This window comes from Myzus persicae, unplaced genomic scaffold (assembly GCF_001856785.1).
Source record: "Myzus persicae strain clone G006 unplaced genomic scaffold, MPER_G0061.0, whole genome shotgun sequence".
Classification (NCBI taxonomy): domain Eukaryota; kingdom Metazoa; phylum Arthropoda; class Insecta; order Hemiptera; family Aphididae; genus Myzus; species Myzus persicae.
This window is the reverse complement of record NW_019103784.1, coordinates 154,505-179,925: the sequence shown is the minus strand read 5'-3', so window position 1 is coordinate 179,925 and position 25,421 is coordinate 154,505. Positions and strand designations below refer to the sequence as shown.

Genomic DNA, 25,421 nt, shown 5'->3' with positions numbered 1-25,421 from the left:
AAATATACGTAATATATAATTAAATTTTTTTTGTCTTAAACATTTTTATATGCACTTTATTGTTAAGATCAATTATTAATCAGTATATTTAAATAATTTGCAATTAATATCCATATTATTACCAATTTGTATTGTGTATCCATAACAGCATACAACTTTAGCGGACCATTATCCACACATATTTTATAATATATACCGATACATACCTATAAAATATGCATATTGATATATTATAATATAGGTAGCGTTAAACGTTTTACTCGCAAATTGATGTCAAATTCTACTTATTTTGTTTTAACGTCCAAATACTGAATAAACAATTTCATTAGTTGAGATAAAAAAATAGTGAACTCTTAATTTAATATTGTTTTGAACATCGGTCGAAAAAGTATTACAATCGTCATAAAACGATTAAATCTCATTACCTATGGGTTATAAAAGGCTATGACAGTTCTGTATAAAGCTTCTTCTGTGTAAGCTAAATTTTATAAGTTACGTTAATGTTTTATCCCAGCTTAAAACTCTAAAATGTATTGTTAATTTGTTATTAACAATGATTTGTGTTCATGAGATAAAAGAAGCCCCAATTAACATGCTATACACTACAAGGAAACCTTAAAACGGAATCTAATTTATTATTTATTGAATTAAATCGAACAAGAGTTTTAGCATATATATAGAGTTACGTATTATACCTACTTATCAATATAAATATTTAATGGTGTATCTACATGTAGTGATTTTAATTCAGTTTTTTTTTCTAACCAATTTTATGTTTTAAATTTAAACATAATAATTTAATATAACACAAACAAGTAACAAGGTGTACAATAATTTAATAGCCGGTATTTACTACATAGCTCATAGATGGTATTGACTGTTGGTGTCTACTGTGAACACATGGAAAATAAACAGATAAAAAACCTTATGAGCGTATTTATAACACTATATATAAGCGTAGTAGTCCATTAGTATACCTACACTATAAATATAAAACGCACTACGCGCTATATACGCACCACCCAATAATGACGTGCTATTATTTTATTACACGATTTTCGCCGTCATTTTCAACCCGACGAGGGTTAAAATAATTGGATAGTTAAATATATTAAATATAAACTAGAGTATAGTCGTTAAATTATAGAGGTGGTGGACACTGGACGTGGGGTTTACATAAAACTCTAACGGTAAATTATAAGTTAAGAATAATCCATTTAACTGTGTTATTTATGATATGGAAGTGGATTGATCTATTATAAAATTCAAAGGTGACGTTTTTAATTTAAAATTGCAAATATGTTGTAGGTACATTTTAAAATGCTCTCATGCTTAAAAATTAAAATTCCAAAAAACCTACGTGAAACGGCTTTAAATAATATTTTTAGCTTTAAATATGATAATAGATCAATTCACTCTAATAACAAAGTTAAATGGATTATTCATGAAAATTTGCTATGTTGTTTGATTGTAATACGATTAGCATAGGTACTAACACATATATTACCCTGTAATTACCTATCACATAACCATATAAATACAAACACATACGAAATATACGAAATATAAAAAATATTAATACAATTTTGTGTTAGTGCCTTGGTGTATGGTATCAAATAACAATATATATCTTAATTAACTAATATTTGATTAATTTAATAACTATTACAGGTATGTTTAATCTTTAATCACCGTTATCAAAATATAGTATTGTCGAGTAGTGCGTTAAAATATTAACCCCAAATTATATCATTTTTAATTTTTATATAAAACAATAAAACAAAAAGCGATGATCATAATATTTCGATCTCACTATTACTTTGTACAAGTGTTATAGGGACAAACCGGTATGTCTCGTCTCTCGTTATTCAAAGCCTAAAATGCCCTATAAATTGTACTGCACTTTTGTCTTCGCCCAACAAAGTTCGCTCCTTATCCAATATATTGTAACAACAAAACACCATTGTGGTGTTGTTGGTCAGAATAATAAAATAACGCTATAGCTAGATTTAGTAACATGATACATATAAATTATGTTTATGACTTAGTTCTGGATGTATAAACATCCAATAGTGAACTACATTAACGTACTTATAAGGACTAACAGATTTGTAAACAAAATTGAGGGGTGTTGATAGTGAACAGTGTTCACTGAACACCTTATATAAAGTGTTTCAAGTCCTGTAAATTATCTGCTATTGAATATTGAACTTGTATCTTACAAGTTACAAGTCGAAATGTTGTTCAGTAACGATTACAAGTCGGTTAGTAATATGATAATAAGCAAATTACGATTTTTATATCTACATTTCTGTTACCAGGTAACTGGTTTCATTTATTTCGTAACCATATACGTTAATCAATGAAATAAAAGTATTTATAAAATTCATTATTATTTCATACAGCCTCTGTATCACTTAACCGAATGAATAAGACATTACAAAGTACTCACCTTGTAACAAATTTACATACTGATCTTTATGCAACCCAACCTCAATGTATGCATTATATAAATAATATGAAGCGATAATGATGGAACAATAATATACTTATAACAACTGTACACAATAATATTTATAAAGTCACACGACCATTTTACCAAGGTTTTACTTGGATTGTAATAATTTGGTATCAACTACACATTTTATTTTATTTATTTTTAAAAAAAAGCGTCACTTAAGCATATTGTCCGATCATATGGTTATTGAAGTAAAAAAAAATTCTTTAAATTGTAATAATGAGAGTTAGATGACTGATCAACTTACTAACGCTGCCATGAGTACAAACTTCAGGAATCAGATTTTTTTGTTGGGCTAGAGATAATATGGTGGCACATTTCTTCAATATACCTATCATCGCACCGCACAGCACAACACTTTAAATACTCATTAATTATCCGAAGTCACGGCTTGGAGGCGAGCGCAGAGAATATAAGAAGAGACAAAAATATTGTAGTAACTTGCAATGCACAGCAATCGTACAAGCGATAGGTCACCTCGAGCTTACCGCGGTTACGACTTTTTATGGTACCTCACGGCGAAATTCGTAAACGGACGCGTTTGAAACGTCGCCACCGAAACATTAATTGACGAAAACCGGGGAGGTTCTAAACTGCGCGCTCTCCGACAGCGGTCAAAAATCTAACCGCGAATGTCGATCTACAGGACAGCGTATTATCATACTAAACCCGATGATATAATCAAAGACCGTATACCGTAGACATTAAACTACTTGATAAGCAACACGTTTATGGAAAGTGTCAAAACATAGAGGGCGCTTTGTGTTTACTCGAGCACCCAATATGTACGGTAGTGCAGAGTAGTAGGGTAAGATATATATTATATATAATAAACAGAGGGTGTATTAAATTATCGTCAAGACAGCCTACGTTACTGCAAGATGTTTTGATTCCGCTCGTAATGCTGTTGTTGTTTTTGTCGAATAAGTACCAGTATAAGGTCTATGAATATATAATATAATTGTGCAGTTGCGAGACGAGTCTTGACCACCTCGGGGCCTACAAGGCACGTCATGCCGATGGTTTCTCGATGATTAGGGTAGCGCTTCAAGGTAGAATGGACTTATGCACAAATACATATTATTTTCAGGTTCCTTGTATAAGAATAAATAGATTTATCCACAAGACTTTGTGACAGTTGCTTAGAAATCACAATTACAATAATATATATTGTTATAAAAATGTATTTTGTTTTTCCATAGGTATATATATCAAATACTATGATGTGGGCACTTGGCAGATTTGAAAAGATCCCAGGAATACCTTGGTTATTAGTAACATCATGGATATCATCGGTTCGTTCATCAACTGACATCACTTTTATGTGCATTATTGAGTAAAATGTAAAATTATGGTAATACGCAAATGTTTCCGTAACAAAATCACCCAGATGTTACTGTTATTGATTCGCTGTTCACGACCCAACCGTCATAGTTTTTAGTATTCAAAGGAACATGATATCAAAAAATTATGTTTGGGTATGTTTGTTGCGCTATACTATCCTTCCGACTGGAACGCGTTCAGAATATCTCGCCTCTATGCCTTATTGCGCACGGCGTCAAGTAAAACGATTTATCAATCACCGATATAACTGACTTATACTAGCACTATATAAAACAACTTAATATGCAATATAATATGCTTAAAAAACCGTAAAATATGCACTATAATATGCAATAAAAAAATATAATTTACTTGCTTAATCCATGTATACCCCGAAGGGTAATGTCTCTTTCTGGGGACAAACATATACGTGGCACTTCAGATTTGAAAAATCAACAAGACTTTAGTTTTTTTGTAAGTTTATACCATCCTCCAACTTATTTTGCTTCATTATAAAGATCATGTGCTACACACTGATGACCTGAATCATTTTCATATATAGAGCTTTAAGTGCTATAGCCAATTTTACCATGTACATTATAACATACTCTGCTATGTTAAGTTCTAGAAAAACATACAAATCATACAATAATAAGTCTCGAGCCCTGCTAGTATTATTATAATGCACATTACGCAAACACAATTTACAATATATGTTATTCATAATAATATAAACTAACTAGTATTTTCTAGGCCGTAAATACCTTCCCCCCCCCTCCCCCAACGCACTCACACAAACATTTTAAGAGCAAGAGTTTTTATGGTTTTGATGTAAAAATTATAAGATTGTAAAGTGTCTATACAAAAAAAAATGTTGGAACCCCCAATTTTTTTTTTCAATTGTGGCCTTGGCTGTATTACCCGATTTTGCCCGAGTTAAAATTAATAAGTCTTTTTGTCGTTTTACGTTTTTCTTTCGTTGAAATATATAATAACAAACACAATTATTAAAATAATTAATTTTATGATTTTCTGCTTCTTAGTTCTGGACTTATTTTTGATGCAAACTCAGAAAACTGAAGATAATTTCAACCAATACTTAAAAGCTGATATGTGTCTTGCGATTGTTGTACATTTGTATGAATTAATAACTATGATAAATTCCATTCAAATAATAAAAATTGATAAATTGAACAATGTTAAAGAATTTAATAAGCCTTATAATGATAATGGTGCTATTCAATGTATCCGTAGAGATTTATTTTTTACATCTCAATCTATATTATTCTATGCATAATGATAGGTTTTAAATGCAACAGATGGCTGTTAAGCGGACTTGTGGGTTCACCAGTATCTCGACCTCACCGCAGTTGGTCCTACCGCTGCTTTGTCGTACACATTATATACATCGGTGTTCCTCTATTCATAGTTTAAATTACCTTTTTTCATTTCTCCCTTTTTCCGTTCAAATACTAAATAAGAACACAACAAAAGTATCTTTTCTTGAAGGCTATTATATTTTTATAAGTAAAATATGGGTAAATATTAGGGGACAATTCAATCGTCATAATCATTATTTAAGAGTATAAAAATGATGAAATTTATAAACTCATAAGAATTTTATAATTTTCGACCTTCGACGCACGTAGTGTTTTCAAAAAGAAAAAAGAAAAAACACGTGGTGATGAATTAAAATAATACACTCTAAGAGAATAATAATCCTGTCCTGCAGAATAAACCAAATTTGTTTTTTTTTTTTTTAATAATGGAAAAAAATATACTTTACAGCAATCATTAAATTCCGTTTTCAATATTTTCAATATTTTTTTAAAATTGTATAGTATATCTTAAAAAATAGATAATTTTAAACTTAAAGTCCTTTTTGATACCCTCTTAAATAGATATTGAGCAGTTGATTGGTGAAAAAGTAATATAACTATAAGCAGTTGGCGACTAAAATAAAAAATAAAATGTTCAAATTGTATATCTACGAGTATAATATAATTACGAAATGTTACACCAGACCTCTTAACAGATTAATTTGCTCTATGATTTGTGTCAACTATACATATAATATTATACTTAACATTGCTTTCTGTATATACATATTTTATATCAAAAATTGTTAAACTTTCAACTCCATTTATCAACACTGTTATTCCCTAACCAGTAAACACTATAAAAATAATCTATTTGATTTTATATAATACTGTTTCAAATGATATAATATACTTGTGTCATATTATTATTGTAGTTGTCATAATATATCATTGGTTTTTTTTTGTTATTCGACGTTTCAATATCGTTTGTCACGAAATCAAGTGTAATATTATATAAGAGCTGCGTTGTCACGCACTCGACGTCCACAAAAACTTTTTTTTATTAAAATTGTTGATTCTATTTATTTCATAGTACACTGACAAAGGTCATCCTTTATATAAACGCGAGATATGTTTGAATGAATACACTGGTGCTATTGAACTGCGCTACCGCAGTTACCACGCCCTTATTCGGGAACACGAAAACTCTCGAAATAAATCAAAGGATAAAAACCATCAAAACTCGGTGACACAATATAAAATAATACAGATGATACGCACAATATACGTATACAATAATATGCATTCGCCTCATCCGGCGGGCGGGCTGCAAAACGGCAAAAGTTTATGATTATTGTGATGTCTATTTTCGCCGTCACGGAATTGAATATACGAGAGAATACATCGGAGACATGCTCGCTAGAATAAAGAGAAGGAGAATAGTGGGGAAAAAATGCCATTATTTTTCGAATCGAATGGGTTCTTCTCTCGCGGCTTTTCTCCGCATATATATATATATATATATATATATATATTATATACACACGCGTTGTTATATACATATAACATATATTTATACAGGCACCTATACATATACCACACTGTACGCCGTATATAGTAATAACAACGTATACTTATTGTGAATGTGTTGGCGGTGGCGTTTGAATAACAATGACCGTTTTCCGGGACGGGTATAACATTTATATATTATCATATTATTATTATTATACGCGGAGGAGAAGAAACGTCCTCGGCGCGCACGAAAAGGGGGAAACTCGCATCGATGAGCGGGGCCGCGACCGTGTACGAACGGCGAATTGCTAATTGTCCCTGGAGAACGGTCCTCTCGCACGCGGGGTACGGCGGCGGCGGCGGCGGCGGCGGCGCTCGAGCGCTGATTACGGTTCGTGTCGCCTCGTTTGTTTTCCCCGTCGCCGCCGACGCACTTGCTAAAATATACACACACACACGGGCGCGCGCGCACACAATGCCGTTTTGCGGTTCAGCGACCCGAAAAATTGCTTCTGATGCCATCATCACCTGCTGCTGCTGCCGCTGGACGTATTATTATTATGTGTGTGTGCGTATAATACGAGAACTTTTCGGTAACACAATCGGAAAGTATATAATTGGAAATGTTTTCACACCTCTCTTCCCTCGCGCCGTCAACGACTTTCGGAGTAATGGTCGTGCGATGCGTATATTATTATATAGTCGTCGTCACCAAAGTCGGAGTCGTCGTCGTTTTCGTTTGCTCGTATTAAAATTATTTGTATATATATATATATATATGTATACAGTCGGAACGTGATTGCGTCAAAACTGTAGGTATATATATATATATATACATGAGTATTCGCACTGTACAATATTCCTAACGTACACACCGGATATACGAGAGTGAGACAGGGATAATATAATATTATATATGGAACTCGATTCTATCCGGTGAATCGAAAAATATCCTAGAAAATAAAATTGTCACCACTGTTGCAACTTGCAGCGGTCGTGTCGAGTCACATTCGTCGTCAAACGATAATAAACACGTATATTTGTACGGTATTACAATATTATTTTGATTGAAGTCATAATTTATTTTATGTTTCGATAAAATGACATGGTCTCATACTGAACAATCTCGCGAAATCGAAATGCAGGGGCTCACATATTTTAGTAGGTACATGTATACAGAATGATAGAGTATAGAAAATTAGAAAGTTTATATTATAATACAATAAAGCTACTTAGTAATTTATAATTATAGTTCATTAAATTATTTAAAATAATAAAGGTACCTAACTTAAAAAACTAAATGATAATAAATAACTAAATAAGTAATAACTATCATTATTATCGCACCATCTAGGTATTTTTTTTGTACAAACAGTAGCTGATACTTATTTAATTTTTATATTAAGTTTTTTTCTGACATTTGTAGAACTGTCAGTTTTTAAATGTTCAATGTCTATAATATTTTATTGGCTTATGAACTGGTATCAGACTTTATTAAAAAACTAATATAAGAATTATGTTATAAACAAATAAATCATGAAAAGTATGTTATAATATACTCTAAAAACCAGAAAATAGTAACGACAAAAATTTTTTATTTAATATTAATAATTATTTATTAATTACTATAGTGTTATATTATGTACATTACATTTTAGATATTTTACATCCCTAAACCTAGCTAGACTGAAACCACAAATATGTCCTGTCACCACAAGACAAAATATCTTCCTAGAAGACCGGTTGATCCAAAAATATAATCAACTAGACAAGTAAACAACTAACAAAGAAGATTTTTCTTTGTTTGATCATGTTTATTTGTATTTGTTGTAAATTGAAAACTTTGTGAAGCCATTTAGATGCTAAGACTTTTAATCAATTAAATAAAACAAAGTCTCATATCATGACAATTGTCAATTAATAAACTAATAATCTTGATTCTTGAATTAAATTGTCACGAAAGTAATAGGTATTATAGTAAGTAGGTTATAAGGTACCTTCTTATCAACATTATCTGTAAAACAAATTTGGTTATCTGTTAATTTTTTTTTACATAACTTTTTATTACATAATTACGTTTTGTGAAAATCATTAAATACATTTTACATTTGAGTTTATAAGCAAATTAGCAGAATAAGCACTATAATTTTTTTTTTTTTTAACATTATGCAAAAACAAACAATATGTATTTATGTTTGGAATTCTATACAAATGGTGCATCAATCAAATGTATAGCTATAGCTGCAGCATATTTTTCTTTTCTAATTTTTATTCTACGACTATAAATTATTTGCAATTACCAATTGCTATAGAATTTGAACTCTGCATATTGATATGCTATATATTATGCGTTCATCTTTCCCACAACAATTACAGCTATAATAACTTCATTCTTTTCTCTCGTGGTTTCAAGTTCAACATTTTGGGAAGAACTGTCTCAAAATGATTCATGTTTGATATTAAGTTTTAACGGTATTAATAGGTATTTGAGTAATAATGTGTAAGAGATTGTGACAATCTTATCTGTACACATATATTTTAGTTTATAATACAAAATGTACCTATGTTTAAAGTTATTTTCCACCTCTGTAGATGTTACTCTCTGGATAAAACTAAATGGCTTTATTAAACTAATTTTGAGAAAATGATTCCAAAATGTTTACCGCAAAATCTGTTGTCAAAAAAAAATGCCATTATTATTAGGTGAAAAGAGTAAACTGCTTTATCATATTTGGGTGAAAAGCGGAAAGTCATTTTTGGGTAAAAGGAGTTGCCTATATTTTATGTATATATATATAGGATCTAATACTATTATATGCTGCTGTCACCAATCTCTTTTTGGTCCTTTTATAGACTTGATGCGTGATATTATGTATTTATGATTTTTAAGGTAACGGTATCATTGCATACTTTTATTAAACATCTGGAAGTCAGGATAACTGTTTAAAATTTTTAAAAAGTGCGAAAGCACTTTTTGATTATTCAAACCTGGTTACCAGCTGGCATATACTATAATATATATATAACTTATATATTTATATACCTAACCTAACCTATAAATATTTTTTCAGTTTTTGAGTAAGATCGACCTTCTCGTATTTTCCAAAAAATGAATACAAAAGGTAAAAGTGTAAATATTTTGTTGACAGCATTGTATTAATAGATTCCACGTTTGTGTATTCTCATGGGAACATCGTTGCAATATTAGCCATTTGTACGCGAAGTCGTGAAATGTAAGATAATACTTTTTCAGAGGCTCAAAGCACGAAAAAAAGGAAATTCAACAAAGACTAAGGGGTGAGTGATAAGTGGTAAAAGAAAAGGTAATTTTAAATGAAACTTTTCTACAGTATTTTGAAACAAACTTTGGTATAAAATTATATAAAATACGTGTGAGGTGGAAGGAAAAAATCAGTTTTAAAAATAACCTGACATACTACATGTAAAAAATTCAATATAATTAAAATATAGATTAATTTTAAGCATAAACACATAGAAATTATGTTATTTAATGTCTTTAATATCTTTTTCCTCATACTATTGTCTCATTGTGAAAAAATCCAATACTGCATGGATCTACAATTCTACTTATTTTATAATTATTTAAACGTACTACGTATACGTATGCTTACCTTCTAACATGGTAACTATAATAGGTACCCTATACTTAAGGTATTATATAGGTCCTAATTGAAGAACGTTGAAACTAAATTTTCATTATGCATCAAAGCAACTGTTTTAATACTTTAAATTCAAATTCAAATTCTGTTTTCATTTTTTTTTTTTTTGTTAACATTTTGTCACTATTCATAATCATCTTAGAACTCAATATAAAAATAGATTTTTTTTGTTTATTTTTTACCTCAGTTTTTGGCTGACATACTATTTACATATAATAAACTGAAGTTAAAGACTATTTTCACGGAAAAATATAAAATAAAAACAAGTACTTAACCGACAACCCGTTTTGCTGTATAGTAGGCGTAAATGTAATCATCATTGATTTGTATAAATTGTGGGTCACTATTATAGTCTATAATTAATGTCTTAAATTTTAATTCAATGATAAATCATTGCACGCAAAAAATGATTCTGAGCGGAGACTCTCGGTTAGCCTATAAATACTTCTAAGAATATTTTATAATACATTTATATTGCTACTACACGAATTTATTTTACCATAGTAGTAACACGGTAAGATGAAATAATTATTACCGAAAATATCGAATTTATTGTATTGTTAATTATTTTAATAGTATATATTAATATATACTATTTATATAATTTTTCAGCCGATACCTCCTTATACTGTAAAATAGTGTAGTGAATTGAATATTTGTATGGTATAAACATGGGCAATGGATAATAGGCAATGACCTAAAATTAATCTAAATATTTTAAACATTGCGTTGTGTACAATTAAATATAAAAATTTACATAAAAGTTACGAGTAAACACAAATAGTAATTTTTAATTACAAATAAAAGAGATCTTCTTTTAAATATCCAATATCGTCAAAATTGAAACTTTAAATATCTATAAAATAAATTGTGCTCATATTATATTTTTTACATGTTTGGATTTCAGAAATAATTAGACATTTATTATGAACAACTTTGTTGTATGTACTACGCATATTCAAGCTTTTGCTATACAATTTAAAATGTTACTAAAATGTTGTTAACTGGGTAGGCACAATATAATTTGAAAATGTCTGAATTTAACAAATGTTGATAACATTTAAACTTTAAATTACACAATATGCATAGACGCAAATAGCGTTTTAGATTTGGGTGTAGGTGGCTGAAGCCTTACTATAATAATATTGAATAAGCTTAAAAATATTCATGAAATGTTTGGGGGACTTAGCCCTTAAGCTTCGGTGTTCGCGCCTATGCATAAACCTAAATACCTAATTATTAATAAGTTCACTCAGTAATAACTAAAGGCACAAATAGCGTTTGATATTTGGGGGAGGGGCTTTAGCTCTACTATAATAACATTGAATAAGCCACGTGAATACCCAATTTCGTCAAAATTTAAACTTCAGACGCTCATAAAAATATTTATAGAATTACAATTTTTTTAATAATTTATTCTTGTAAATAAATCTTTTATGAAACCTTGTATTATGTTTTCAAACCTTTGAATAAACTATGAATATTAAAAATTGTATGAATGTTTAACTACAAAATAATTTTTGGGGATGTTGACAATTTTGCATACAAATTTAACTTTAAATGGTCGTATAAAAATACTGTAGATGTGTGCTCAACTTTTTTTTTTTTTAATTTCAGTAAAAATACTTATCAGATACCATGTACCTATAACATGCATTTTTATGCAGGCATTTAGTTTAAATAAAAAAATGTTTGGATGTAGAACATTTCAAATATAGTAAATAAAGTATAAATAGCTCAAAATTAATCAAAAAGACTCAAAATATTTTTAACATTATACTATAATAACACCGATGAGACTGTATAATACACAAATATAAACATTTGGCGAAAAATTATTATACTATCTACAGTTACTCGTTTTTAGGTGAAAATTATTAAAAAAAAAAAATGATTCTTAAAGATACCGGAAGATTTGTGTGAATAAATAAACAATATTTTTCCCCCTATACATTAACAAATTAGATTTAGTGTGACATCCCAAACTGTAGGACTTGCATGGATCGTTGCTCCACATCGCCGCGTACACGAAGTCTATTCCCAATTTAACTTCAACCATCAATTGATCTCGGGTGGACTTATTTCACTCTGTCTACAAATGTACTAAGTTTGAATAAACACACCTTAGTACCTTACAGCTTATGTATCCGAATAAACTAATTTTCCTTCTTCAACCCCTATAGCTCACATCGTGCAGCCGTGCAGAATACTTACCTTCCAGAGGTTTTTTTTTTTTGTTTAGTAGTAGCGAGTTGCATTACCTAACTAACACAAAATAAAAGTTATTGTACATACGATGAGCTGGATGAACGTTTTAATGTATAAATCGAAATACATAGCCGAAAGAGGGTAGAGATTTCTATGAAAAACGCGATGAAACGCAAAAATATGTGATAGTATCGCTATAGTTGTGCCCCGTGCAGATGTTTACCTGCATAAAAATTACTTGACACCAAAATAGCAGAAATTAAACAACACATTATGCATACCTACACAAAGTGTGTTTAAATTTGTTCCAGACGTAGCGGTTTTCGGGTCCCTTGTGTATTTGAGCGCACACACACACACACACACACACACACACACACACACACCATACATAATAATATCATGTTTTACGATAACATTGCAGGTATACAGAATACACAGCACTTAACGCTCACAATAGGGAACGTTTTCGTTGTTGGCTCGCGCGCGCAAAATAATAAACACAATAATAATATAAGAATAATATAAATATTGTCATCCCCTCGACCGTTCTAAATTTACTCGTATACATAGTATATAGAAACTAGTATATTATTATCCATATAAATATAAAATATATATACATGTATATACACTTGTACAACGTATACACTGCGTAGTACCTTTGTGCGCTGCTCTGCTGATGGATGACCGTTTGTTGTCGTCGTCGGTCTCCGACGCAGTAACCGCAGTTTTGCGCTCCATTTAACCCTCACAGCGGAGGAGGGGTTGGGGACGTGGGGTAAATTTTAAACCACAGGGCCACCACCACCGACCGCGTTTTGTAAACCGATTTTGCGATCGGCCGGCGGGGTAGGTCGCGCTACACCGCCGTCCCCGTCCCCATATGCCGCGTGTTATACGATAATAGCGATAATAATAATAATAATAATAATAATAATAATAATAATAATAATAATAATGATAATGATAATAAGTATATATAATAAAGTTTCCTCACGGCCCTCGACCATCGGTGGTGGAGGAGACGGCGGTCGCATGGGACTCATTACGGCTCCGGGACCCGGGACTGCCTGCAACTGGCCGTACTACACACATTCCATTAGGGGTGGACTGAGAGGAACAAGCGCGGAGGCGGGTAGGGGTATATGTGTATACCTTGACACGACGGCATGAGTGGGCACTTTGGGATCAGACTCTACACGTATATGGTGTGTATATATATGCGTGTGTGCGTTTTAGATCGTGACGTCATAAAAACGATTTTATAACCGTTTTGGAGAGTATAAAATTTTTACGCCTTCGAAACAGCGTGCCCTTTTCCCTCGTTGTTTAATATCGCCGCGATACCATAGTATAACATATAATATATTATACAGAGACACTTTTTCTCCTTATACTCGTTCACCGCACTGCTGCAGTATAGCGTAAATCGTCATCAAATTATATTTTCTCTCTCAAAATCCTCTCATCCTTTTTTTTCATCATTTTTCGCCGAAACGCGTTTTTACTGCGATTAGTGGACACTTATTTTCATATTATATCGGCTAATCGGCCACCACACACACGTTGTTGTAACAGGCAGAGCTAAATTCCAACTTTGCCTTTTTTTCCAGGAGACAAAGAAATTGTATTCACAGAAAACTTATAATAATATTTTGGTCAATCACGAATGAGTGAAAATCACTAGGTAATTAAAACACTGCACATTTCATATATTAGAAACAATGTCCATTGAAGAACGCATTGACCAAGTATAAGTAGTGGAATTATTCGGTTCCTAGTTTTTCTTGTACCAGTGTCACAATACAATCGTACATTTCAACATAAAATGTCGGTCAGACCGCGTAGTTTGGTTTCGAAATTGGAATTCTTCATCGCCACTGCTCCAATGCATCAGATGCACTCCGATGTACAACGTATTTTTTATAATTTCCGTACACATGTTTGTCGTCGTGACCAGAAACTCGGAGTAAACGAAATTTATTGTAAACGATATAACATAACGCTGCACTCGAAAACACCTCGTTCCGCTGAACACTTCAGTGTCGGTGGTTTTTAAGAGAGATACAGTGCGCTTCAGATGCGGAATACAATGATGTAGGCATAGCCGCAGTAGATATATTAATATATATTCTCTTGTGCGCACGGCCTAATGGATTTCCCACCCCGCCGCGCCCGCTAACCACTTCGCCCCGCGAGCGCATTCATCGGCCGCCGCGAACAATATCATTTCTGGTGTGTGCGTTCTACGAATTTTCCAGAAATATTTCCAACGACAGACGACGCGACCCGGACGGTCGATATAAATTTTTATCTGCCAACGCGCGCGCGATGATACGGTAGGGCGGGTTATTACAATAATAATGTCGTCGGACCCGCAGTGTCCGTCTGCGAGCACACACATGAATAACGTTTCAGAAGAGAGGACTACCGGGCTTTCGTACGCCTATTGATATGGCGCCTTGGCCGATAAAACTGTCAAGCGAAAACGACACTCGGCACACGGTCCGGCGAGCACACGGCCGAACAAAACAACTATATATATATTATATACATCGTATCCGCAGGTACCCATATTGTTATTATATTATATTTTACGATATTATATTTTATTATATATATATATATATATGTATATCGTACCCGGCGCGCATTATGTACTTAAGGTACATGCGCGCCGCACAAATCCCACATATTATTATTATCTTTGTTATCATTTTTCAAAACACACACACACACACGCACACGGGGTTCGGTCCCAACCCGCTTTCGTAGAACGGATTGTGTGCCACAATTATGCGCTACCTGCTCGCCGCCCCGTGTCAATCAAACGGCGCGCCGCGCACTGCACCAGACGTATTATGTACAACTTCGAGCATGGAAATACTATTATCATATTATATTGTAGGAACGTTGTACACTGCGGTCTGTTGTGGTTCTATAATATTATAGTCGACCGACAAGACATGTTATATTATTACTCGTCGACGTTTCTGGAATAAACCCACGCGTTTAGTACCCCCGATCGGACGAATAACATCTTTATCTCTGCAATTATTTCGTCTCGTCTCGTAACGTAATGTCATATTTTACGAGTGCCTTATAGGTGTAGGTACGAGTACGAGAGTCGCTATATACGTTCGAACGGCGTGTAACGTTTTTATTTAAAAACAATAATATCACGTATCTATAATGCGACGTAATGTAATACCTGCACGACTGCGTACGGTGTGCACGATAATTATTATACGGTGGCGGCGCGAACTTTTTCGAGTCTTTGAAGCGAATTGTAAATTTTTAATATTCTTACCACCGACCATCCACTCTATTACATCGAAATGATAATCATCATATTATTTGTTATGACAATAATTAATATCGAGGTGTTACGATTATACCGCCGGCACCCACCTACATTGGACATGAAGCAATAATTGCTTCAAACAGTATTACATCCCGCCGCCACTGATGATATATGATTATATGCGTGCAGCGTTGGCTGTCGCTCTCGAAATTCAGTAAATATAACAATACTGTGCCGCATGAAGTATATATTATTATTATTATTATTATTGAGAGATATGCGCATCTGCAGGGTTCACGGACACCGGTCACTGGGATAATATTGTTATTGGCGTGACTATATGATACAGTAGAGATATTTAATTGAAAGGGGTGGTAAACTGAAAAGTTATTTAACATTTTGTTTGAGTTTTTTGGTTGTAGAAAAAATTTGATGGTGAAAACGGAGACAGATTTTTTTTAACAATTATACACGCATTTCAAATAAATTGGTCCGATTTTTTTTTTTAACAATCGGTTAAATTATCTCGAGGACTTCTAAGGTTATTTTTAATATTTAATTCAATATGATTTGTTACATTATTCTATGTTAAACCAACAATGTATAACCACTATAGATTACGTGGAATTTATTTTAAAACAATAATAATAAGGTAATTATATAGTTATCACTTATCATGCGTTATGAAACAACTGGTAATTAAAGGGCAGTATTTACTAATAGTGCCTAGGTAATTCTTAAATAATTTTTAAAATGTTTCAGTTTTTAAGATGATCGTACTGTTGCTGCAACCGTGATGGGTAATGTAAAATATACAATAAAATCAGTGCATATGCAGTTGCATAATGTTCAATTAATAACATTTCTAAAATTTATTTTTCTATTTTCTACTTGATATTCCTCAAAAGTGGGAAGTCGAAGCACTATCGAAACTATATAGTATCTCAGACTAGAGAAATAACTCGGTTATACTTCTTTTGAAGAATAATTGATGTTCCCTTGTATAGTTTTTGACGAATACCAATGATGTAAATTTATTATTTTCGAATTTTAAATATGTTCAAATTATATATTTTAGCATCGTAAATACGTAAATATTATTAAAATTAAAAATAGTAATTTCTGTTTTTTTTTTACAACTTCACGATCAAAGTACTGCGGCATCCCAACTTGGGCGTAACTTGGGGGCCCTGTAGGGGTCAGGATAGGATACAGGTCTAAATTAGTCTGTATTAGGATGATAAAATTTAATATATAAAAATGAAATAGTTTAGTAAAGAGTAAAAACCAGCTATAGTTTACCGTTTATAATAATAATTCTAATAGACAGAATTAAATCATATATAAAATCAAAACCATAATCGTCCAAATATTTGATTAAATCTTGATTTAAAAATAAACAAGTATAGTCATAGTTTTGTTTGTCAGCCCTAAATATTTTATGATGATTTTAAACACTTAAGATGTATATCAATTTCGATTTTCAAATCAACAATACAAAATACACTGCATGTCTTGTCAATCAAAATATTCGAATAACAACAGGACCTTTTTCGTTCACGAAATTCAATGAAATGTGGGTGTGTATTTAGCTACTATACTGCAGATTTGCAGTAGATAAAATAAGAATTTCGTCTGTACACAAAACGCTCTAGAAGAAAGGCAAATATTTTATTAAAGATACTCAGTTTTCGGCTTGTGCGTGTATTAATAATAATAATATAGGTCTACGTAAATTCTTATAAAACGTTTTCGAAAATATCGCATACTAAAAAACTCGTGACAGTCATCACTGGCGACTATCGCCAATAACATATTATATCTAATAGGATATTATTATTTTTGCTAATATCGCTGATAACGGTAATCATGTCCATTTAGGTACTATCACGCATAAATTATATTAAGTTTAACGTCACGTGTTTTCACCTAAAATTGCAGAGCTAACAAACAAGTGCATAATATTTACTACACTGATACATAGTACATCATCTAATCGGTATGATTATTATAATATCTTATTATAATTGAATTCAGCTATTATAATATGATCGCCGCATACTTGTGACAAAAAAAAAAAACATTTCATTACTGCGTTTGGGCGAACGGCGGCGGTTGTCCTACGCGTTATCGCGATCCGCAAAAAGTTAATTATTATTATACACACGCTGTACTACAATAATAATAATAATAGTATACGCTTGCGCGTGCCCGAGTAGTAATAATGAAAAAAAAAAAAAGAAAGAAAATTAATCAAGGACATGATTTTAAAGCTTATGTATACTTGCACGAGACCTGCAGCTAGGGTGTGTCGGGGGGAGGAAAAAAAGGGATAACCGGCAGGACATATTATACAGTTGTTGTATATACATGCGTAGAGAAATATAATATTAAACGGGAGACTTTGATGCGGTCACAAAGGCAGAGGCATTAATTTGACGTCGACCCCATGGACGGGGTGCGTGTGTGCGTGTGCGTGTAACCGAATACAACTCGCTGAGTCGGCCGTCATCACCGTCGGTCGGCGGCGGCGGCGACCAATAATGGACACGGTTTTAAAAGACCGAGGAGTGACGCTCTCCGTCCGTCGTCGAGCAGCCTGACGACAGATAATATTATAAGAGATAAAAGAGACACACTGCACCGGGGGGACTTTGATTATAGCTTTTAATAGATCGATATAAGCTTTCGGAATATGCGGACGGGGGAGAGCCTAGATGCACCACCCCGCAAAGGCTGGTAAAGGCCTACGACGCGTTTTATGTAGTGTCCGGTTTCCACTAACTACCAACCCCGCCTCTGTCGTTTCTTTTCTTCAATATATTATATACCAGCAGCTACACACACACACACACACACACACACATATATTATATACATAATATCGCGTGTCTCCATTGTAATTATTATTATTATTCTATTCGCATTATACTCGATCGGTTAAAAGGGTTATACTCTGGCTCATAATATAATACACCTTCATTATTATATTATATGGGTGGGTACGTACAATATACTTACATAGGTATGTTATTCGCACTAAGTAAACGCATAACAATACGACCGTCAGCCGCATACCACCATACCATGTTATACACATAACTTATATAAGTACCATCATGACATATACTGGAATGTTTGAATGATGCACATGTAGGTACTGAAAAGTCTAGTATAATATACCTACTGCAAACTACTAAGCTTACGTTGATACTTCTAACTTGAAAACACTCACATTTTTCGCTCAAATTTTGTACTGGTGAAAATAGGTTTTTCCACTTTTCGAGATACAAATTCAGAGGCGTAGTTGAGCGGGGCTTGAGTGAGCGATAACCCCACTAATAACAGTGTTTATTTTAGCCTATATTATAATAATTGTATATTAAAATAAAGATTTCCCGAAGAGTGTAAGTGAAGGAAACTTTAATTTGCAGTTTAAAGCCTGCCTCTCCCCCTCCATACTAAATTCCTGTCTTTAATCATTATTACTATAACATATTAACATAGATAGTACTATACCGTTCATAATGATGATCGTAGACTATAGAGCTTATACGTATTTTAATTACAGGCTATATGCTTATAGTTTTCATTTCAAAAATATTGAGCCAAAATTATTTTATAGACATTAAAATGCATAGGTACAAGTATTTGTATATTAATTGAAAAATTATTCGTCAATAATCATCAAAAGTTAAGATATTAATAGTGAAATGTGTAGTCTTATTTGTGTGTATTATTGCTTGGCAAGTATTTAAACGACATAGCCAATGTGATAATCCAGATTCGGGTTTTGGCTTATACGCTAAGAAATATTTTTAATTTTCGAGAATTATTAAAGGTTTTCCAATGGAAATCACTATAAATATCGATTTTCAGACATTTAAGAGAAATACAACGATATAATACGATAGTTACTAGTTGACGTACTGGTCGCTACTAAAAATATAGTAAAAAGCCCAAACATCGAAAATTCGTGCTTTTGTATGTAATCACTAATCAATAATCATATAAGAACCATCAAAATGTTCGGTGATAACATTACTGATGTCTGATACACAGGCAAATACGCCTTTTTGAAATTTTACATTTTAAAATTATTATAACTTACTAAAAAATAAAATATCAGTAAAAGCATAAGTGGGGTCTTACATAATAATCTCACTTTTAAATTTTATAATAGGTCAATTCACTCTAATATCAAAACGAACAGCTCGTTATTGAAACTGGTGAACGAAAATTTGATATACCGTACGTGTGTATAGAGACGGAGAAAATGCATATGGATGCGACGTGCTTCAACAGTGTCGTCACGATATCATCAACTGTAATTTCACTTTATGTGTAATACAGTAGGCAGAACTACAACACTGATGCCGTCAAAATATTTTCATATTCAAATGGACAATGGAGACAAGCGTTATCTCATTTTGGGAGGAAAACGGACCCGCCCGCCCATGTAATATAAAGATCTATCTCGGTGGCTACAACACGATTGCGCAAATTTTCCTTTTTTGACCCGACTAATTACATCACGATTGCGCAAAAAAATTGGAACACGATTGCGCCCCGATCCCTTTTTACCTGTTAAAATCACAACACCATTGCGCACCAAATGATATGTGTATATACTATAAATAATAATTTATATACAATATAAAATAATGCATACAATATACATACAGTACATACTTTTTATAACTTGCATATTATACATATTAGTATATTACATACACTCAAATTATAAATTCACAAAATGCACTTTTTCAAATGAAAATATATAGTATTATAAATTATATTAAAGTCAATATACTCAATATTATTTATTTGTTGATATTATATTATTAATTGGTAATAAGTTTAAGTCATAGACCTAATAACTAGTTATATGGTTCAAGTGCGTGTATATGAAAATGTATTGAATTATTTTATGTTATATATAAATTATTATACATAGTATATAGTATATACACATATCATTTGGTGCGCAATGGTGTTGTGATTTTAACAGGTAAAAAGGGATCGGGGCTCAATCGTGTTCCAAATTTTTTGCGCAATCGTGGTGTAATTAACCAGGTCAAAAAAGGAAAAATTGCGCAATCGTGTTGCAGCGATCTCGGTAATGTTTTTTATTTTCATCGACATTATACAGTTATACAGTTTCGAAGACGCGGGATGGTAGAGTATATTATTTTATTTCTTAACACTGCTGCAGGTTGGTACAAGAGCAAGATGAAAAAAAGTGTCACCCATTTAGTGTAATAATAATGTATATTATTACGCTTTCTGTCATTGCATAGGAGGAGTTTTTTTTTTAATTTTCCATTATAAGCCACTGTGGTGGATATTATAGGTGGATATCGCAGTTTCAGATATCGGATTTTCGTATAATTTTCTTTTCGCATTCACTGCATATTATATACGTATTATAATATACCTATTATACCGGCTCCAGATATCATAATAATATGTTTCTTTTCTCGGCAAGTCGTTATGCGCTTAGACAACGCTCTCGTCTCGGCCGGCCGGCGATAGTGCGGAGACCTCGTCGCATATTATACGTGTATAGGTATGTATTATATACATATTATGTATGGTATTGTCGTGCCGAGAAAATAAGTTTGCCAGAAAATCGCTTACCCCCCACTGAGGTTTTACCCCCTTGGATGACAGCGAGGGGGGGTGGGTATATTGTGTAGCGACGCGGCCGCGCATATTTCCCCTGGGACCGACGCCACTACCCCCACGAAATCTGACTGCACGCGTAAACCACGCTGGTGGTTTTAGTTTTATTTTTATTATTATTTTTTGTGTAGTTTTATAAAATTCGTATATAAATACATGTATCATCATCTGTGCCACAAAAGTCTTTATACCATTAAACGACCAACCCCTCGCCAAATCTCGCCACTCGTTAGACTTTGTCGCGTCACCGCGCGGCCGACCAGCTGTTGCAGCTATAATATTATAATAATAATATATAATAACTAACTAGTGAAATATCATCTTTATTTGTAGATTTTCTGTACATGAATATAATTGTACTATATGTAATTGCCTTGTGTAATATTGTTGTATATGTACAGTAAAACTTCTAGATAGCGGACACTCGCGGGACCTACAAAATTGTCCACTATTGAGAGGTGTCCGCTGTCGGGAAAAATTAATAAAATAATATGTATGTATTAATGTCTGAAAATTTAAATTTTATTGACTTTTTAAAAATTATCTTATACTTTAGGTTTATCATAATATAATTTATTACAATTATTTAGATGTAACAAAATATATTATACAAAATTACTTATTGAAAAAAAATCTGTAATTTTAGTTTGTTTTTTTTCTTGTATTGCAATTTCCTCAAAATTAGACTGGAGTTGTTTAACTATTGACAATGAAACTGCGTCATAATATCATGTATAATAATATTGTCATAGTGCATATTGTATTGAATATACAATAAGTTCGTCTTTTTTGGATAATTCCGTTATTTAGATATATTTAAACACTTCTGACTACCTAAACCTGTCCGCGCCCGTTATTCAGAGGTGTCCGCTATTTAGAGGAGCATTATCCATTATTTTCAACGGGACTATGCCGCGACCGGAAATTTTGTCCATTATTGAGAAGTGTTTGCTAATTAGAGGTGTCCGTTAAGAAAGGTTGCACTGTATAATGTTATACAACTTGCATCTAATGAGCTGGGCTGCTCCGATCGAATACAAATCGAACGTTATCAAAAAAATATTTTTTTGTCCATTTTTGTTTAAATCATAATGTTGATATGTACCTACTATAATATATTGTTGTTAAGTTTTTCATTTGAACTGTAGTCTGATAGGCACGTAATATTTTGGAATAATGTTAATCTTTTGTCCAATTTGGTGAAACCTACAAAATAAATACTTCTATTATAATGAAAGCAGTGTCATATCTACTAATGCTTCAAAAACCATTTTTGGATTCACAAATTACATTCAATTAGTTCTTCAAGAATACAAATACCAACAAAAGAGGATAAAAAATTCAAGCTACATATTTTAAAAATGTCATAAGGCATTGACGAATAAAAAAAATTACGATTAGGTATCTACACTTATAGAAATAATTAAAATGAAACCGTAGTTCAACTATTTTTTGGTTGTGAACACCTTTTTATTTTTATAAATAATTGTCACTAAGCTATAAGCTTATTATTTTTTTTTTATAAATTCATAGAACTTATTTACAATTTTCAAAAATATTGGGAGTTATTATTGTATATTCTTTTGCAAACTATTTATTGTACTAATGTAAATCTTGTCTTTCTTCCAAAATAACTCTATGTGCTTCTGGGATTATAAAATTGGACATTAATTCTTTTTCAATGTTTCCATCACTCCTTGAAATTAATATTAAAATTAAACATATTTTTGTAATAACATAAAATAAAATATAAATATTATAACGCAAAACATACTCCGCATTGTAATATTTATTTTTGCACGACTTCATAGTCGCTTTTAACGATTCCTCTTTTGCAGACTGTTGAATTGCTTCATCCATTATTTTTTTGCAGAAAAGAACACTCACATCTTCGTGAATTTTAAGTACCTATATATAGACACATACCAATAACAATTTTTGTAAATAAATAATGTCCATAATAATAATTTCGTATATTTAATTTCATAAATTATTTGCTGCTAAATGTTTGTGAATAATTCCTAATAGTTTTTAAAATTGTCGGTATTTAAATAATGTTGTGATATTTTATTTAATAATAATCAAAGCAGTGTACACTACTTTTTTATCGGTTTTAAAGTGTCCTAAAATTATCACGTTGGAGTTGTTGGAAAAATCTGTTTTTCGAGACGAATCAGTTGAAATATAACTCATATTCCTTAACCTTTTCTACAATAGATATAAATACATAATTGGAGTACCTATATAAATTATTACTTGTTTTAATATTTCGTCTTGCTCGATGCGTCCTGTAACCTCTATTTGTCTTCGTTTCCTCTCTACCATTTCACACTCAATTCTACTAAAATGTCCTTGTTGAATCAACATGTTGTTTTTATTTTCACTATTATTGATATGAATTGATTCGTTTGAAAGTATATCGAAAAATCTACTGATATGTTTTCTTCTATAATATTCTAATATATCAGCACCGGTAATTTCTTTAATTTGCTGTAAGAAAGTGTATTATATTGTTTTAGTAATTATTTATCATGCTTTTACTATAATTTTTAAGTAAAATTTTAATTGGTGCTAATTTTATAGATAGGTACAATTGCAGTGTCGAGTTTTACTGGTTCTTCGTTTGAGTGTAAAATTGGGTGATATCTGATTTTTGCCATAATCATCTATAATAATTTACCATTAAATCATTATATTACCATTCTATTATTGTTAAGTTTTTAATTTTTACCATAGTCTGATAAGCTCTTCCTCGTAATAGTCTTTGGAATAATGCTACGCAATCGTACAATTCCGAAATATCATCTTCTCCATCAATTCGATAGTTTATACGATTTTCTTTGATGACTTTGTGTTTACTTTGTGGTTGTAAATTAAGTTTTTTCGATTTAAAGCTCTTACCTATATCAGCAAATATGGGAATATTTAGTATAGTAAGTAGTAAATATCAATAAGCCTGGTTTAGTTAATTAGTTTTAATTATTTCATAAACTGTAGGTACTTGTAATTTTGTCATTTATCGATGTTTCATGGCATTTCAAATTTAACCATTCTGTATCCTCATTAAATTTTGATACTCGAGGAGAACTTAGTCTTGAGACTAGTCCAGCATTAAGCTTAGATGGCTTTTTCAAAAAGCTTGATGGGCTGGCTATGGCCTTGCGCAGTAAGTTGGACTGTTGGAGACCCGTTATTAGTAAATAATACATAACGATGCTATATTTTATAAATCAAACTATATAGGTAGGTATCTAAGATATCTTAATGTTTGAGAAACTATTACTATTACATTAAAATACTAGTAAATATCTTTATTATCTGTTCTATTTACAATTTGGTATTCCAGCTACTATATTAAGCACATAACAACATTTAGGTATTTACTTAAGTTACCTCAAACTTTAAGGTGTATACAATCTAAGCCATAATTGTTGCCATTATTTTATACAAATAATTTATGTTAAAAAGTACCTAAATATAATTTATAATATTATAAAGTACCTAAAATCTAACGGACTTACTTCATATGAGTCACCTGACTTCATTGCATAAAAACAGTGATCTATAACCTAAATACTATTATATCTAGGCAGGTACATAGGTAGCCAATAAAATGAAAAACCAATTTCTTATAATCGAAATGATTTTATTTTAATACAATATTCGGCTTATTTACATGGTAACAAAAGGTGATAGCAGTACCTTCAAGTAATTATAAGAAAAAACCAAATAAATAAACACTCTAAATGATGGTAAACAGATGTTAAAATATAATAATAGCTGTTATAGACGTATAATAAACGTCTCTACCTATTAATTAACAGTATTACCTTTAAAATATTATGGCGTATATGTTTGATAATATGTGA

The 25,421-nt window shown here is 31.7% G+C and overlaps 1 pseudogene; it reads right to left on the bottom strand.

The window, feature by feature from the left end:
* Positions 1–24,160: 24,160 nt before the first annotated feature.
* LOC111035257 lies at positions 24,161–25,097 on the bottom strand (annotated as a pseudogene).
* Between the last annotated feature and the right edge of the window lie 324 nt (positions 25,098–25,421).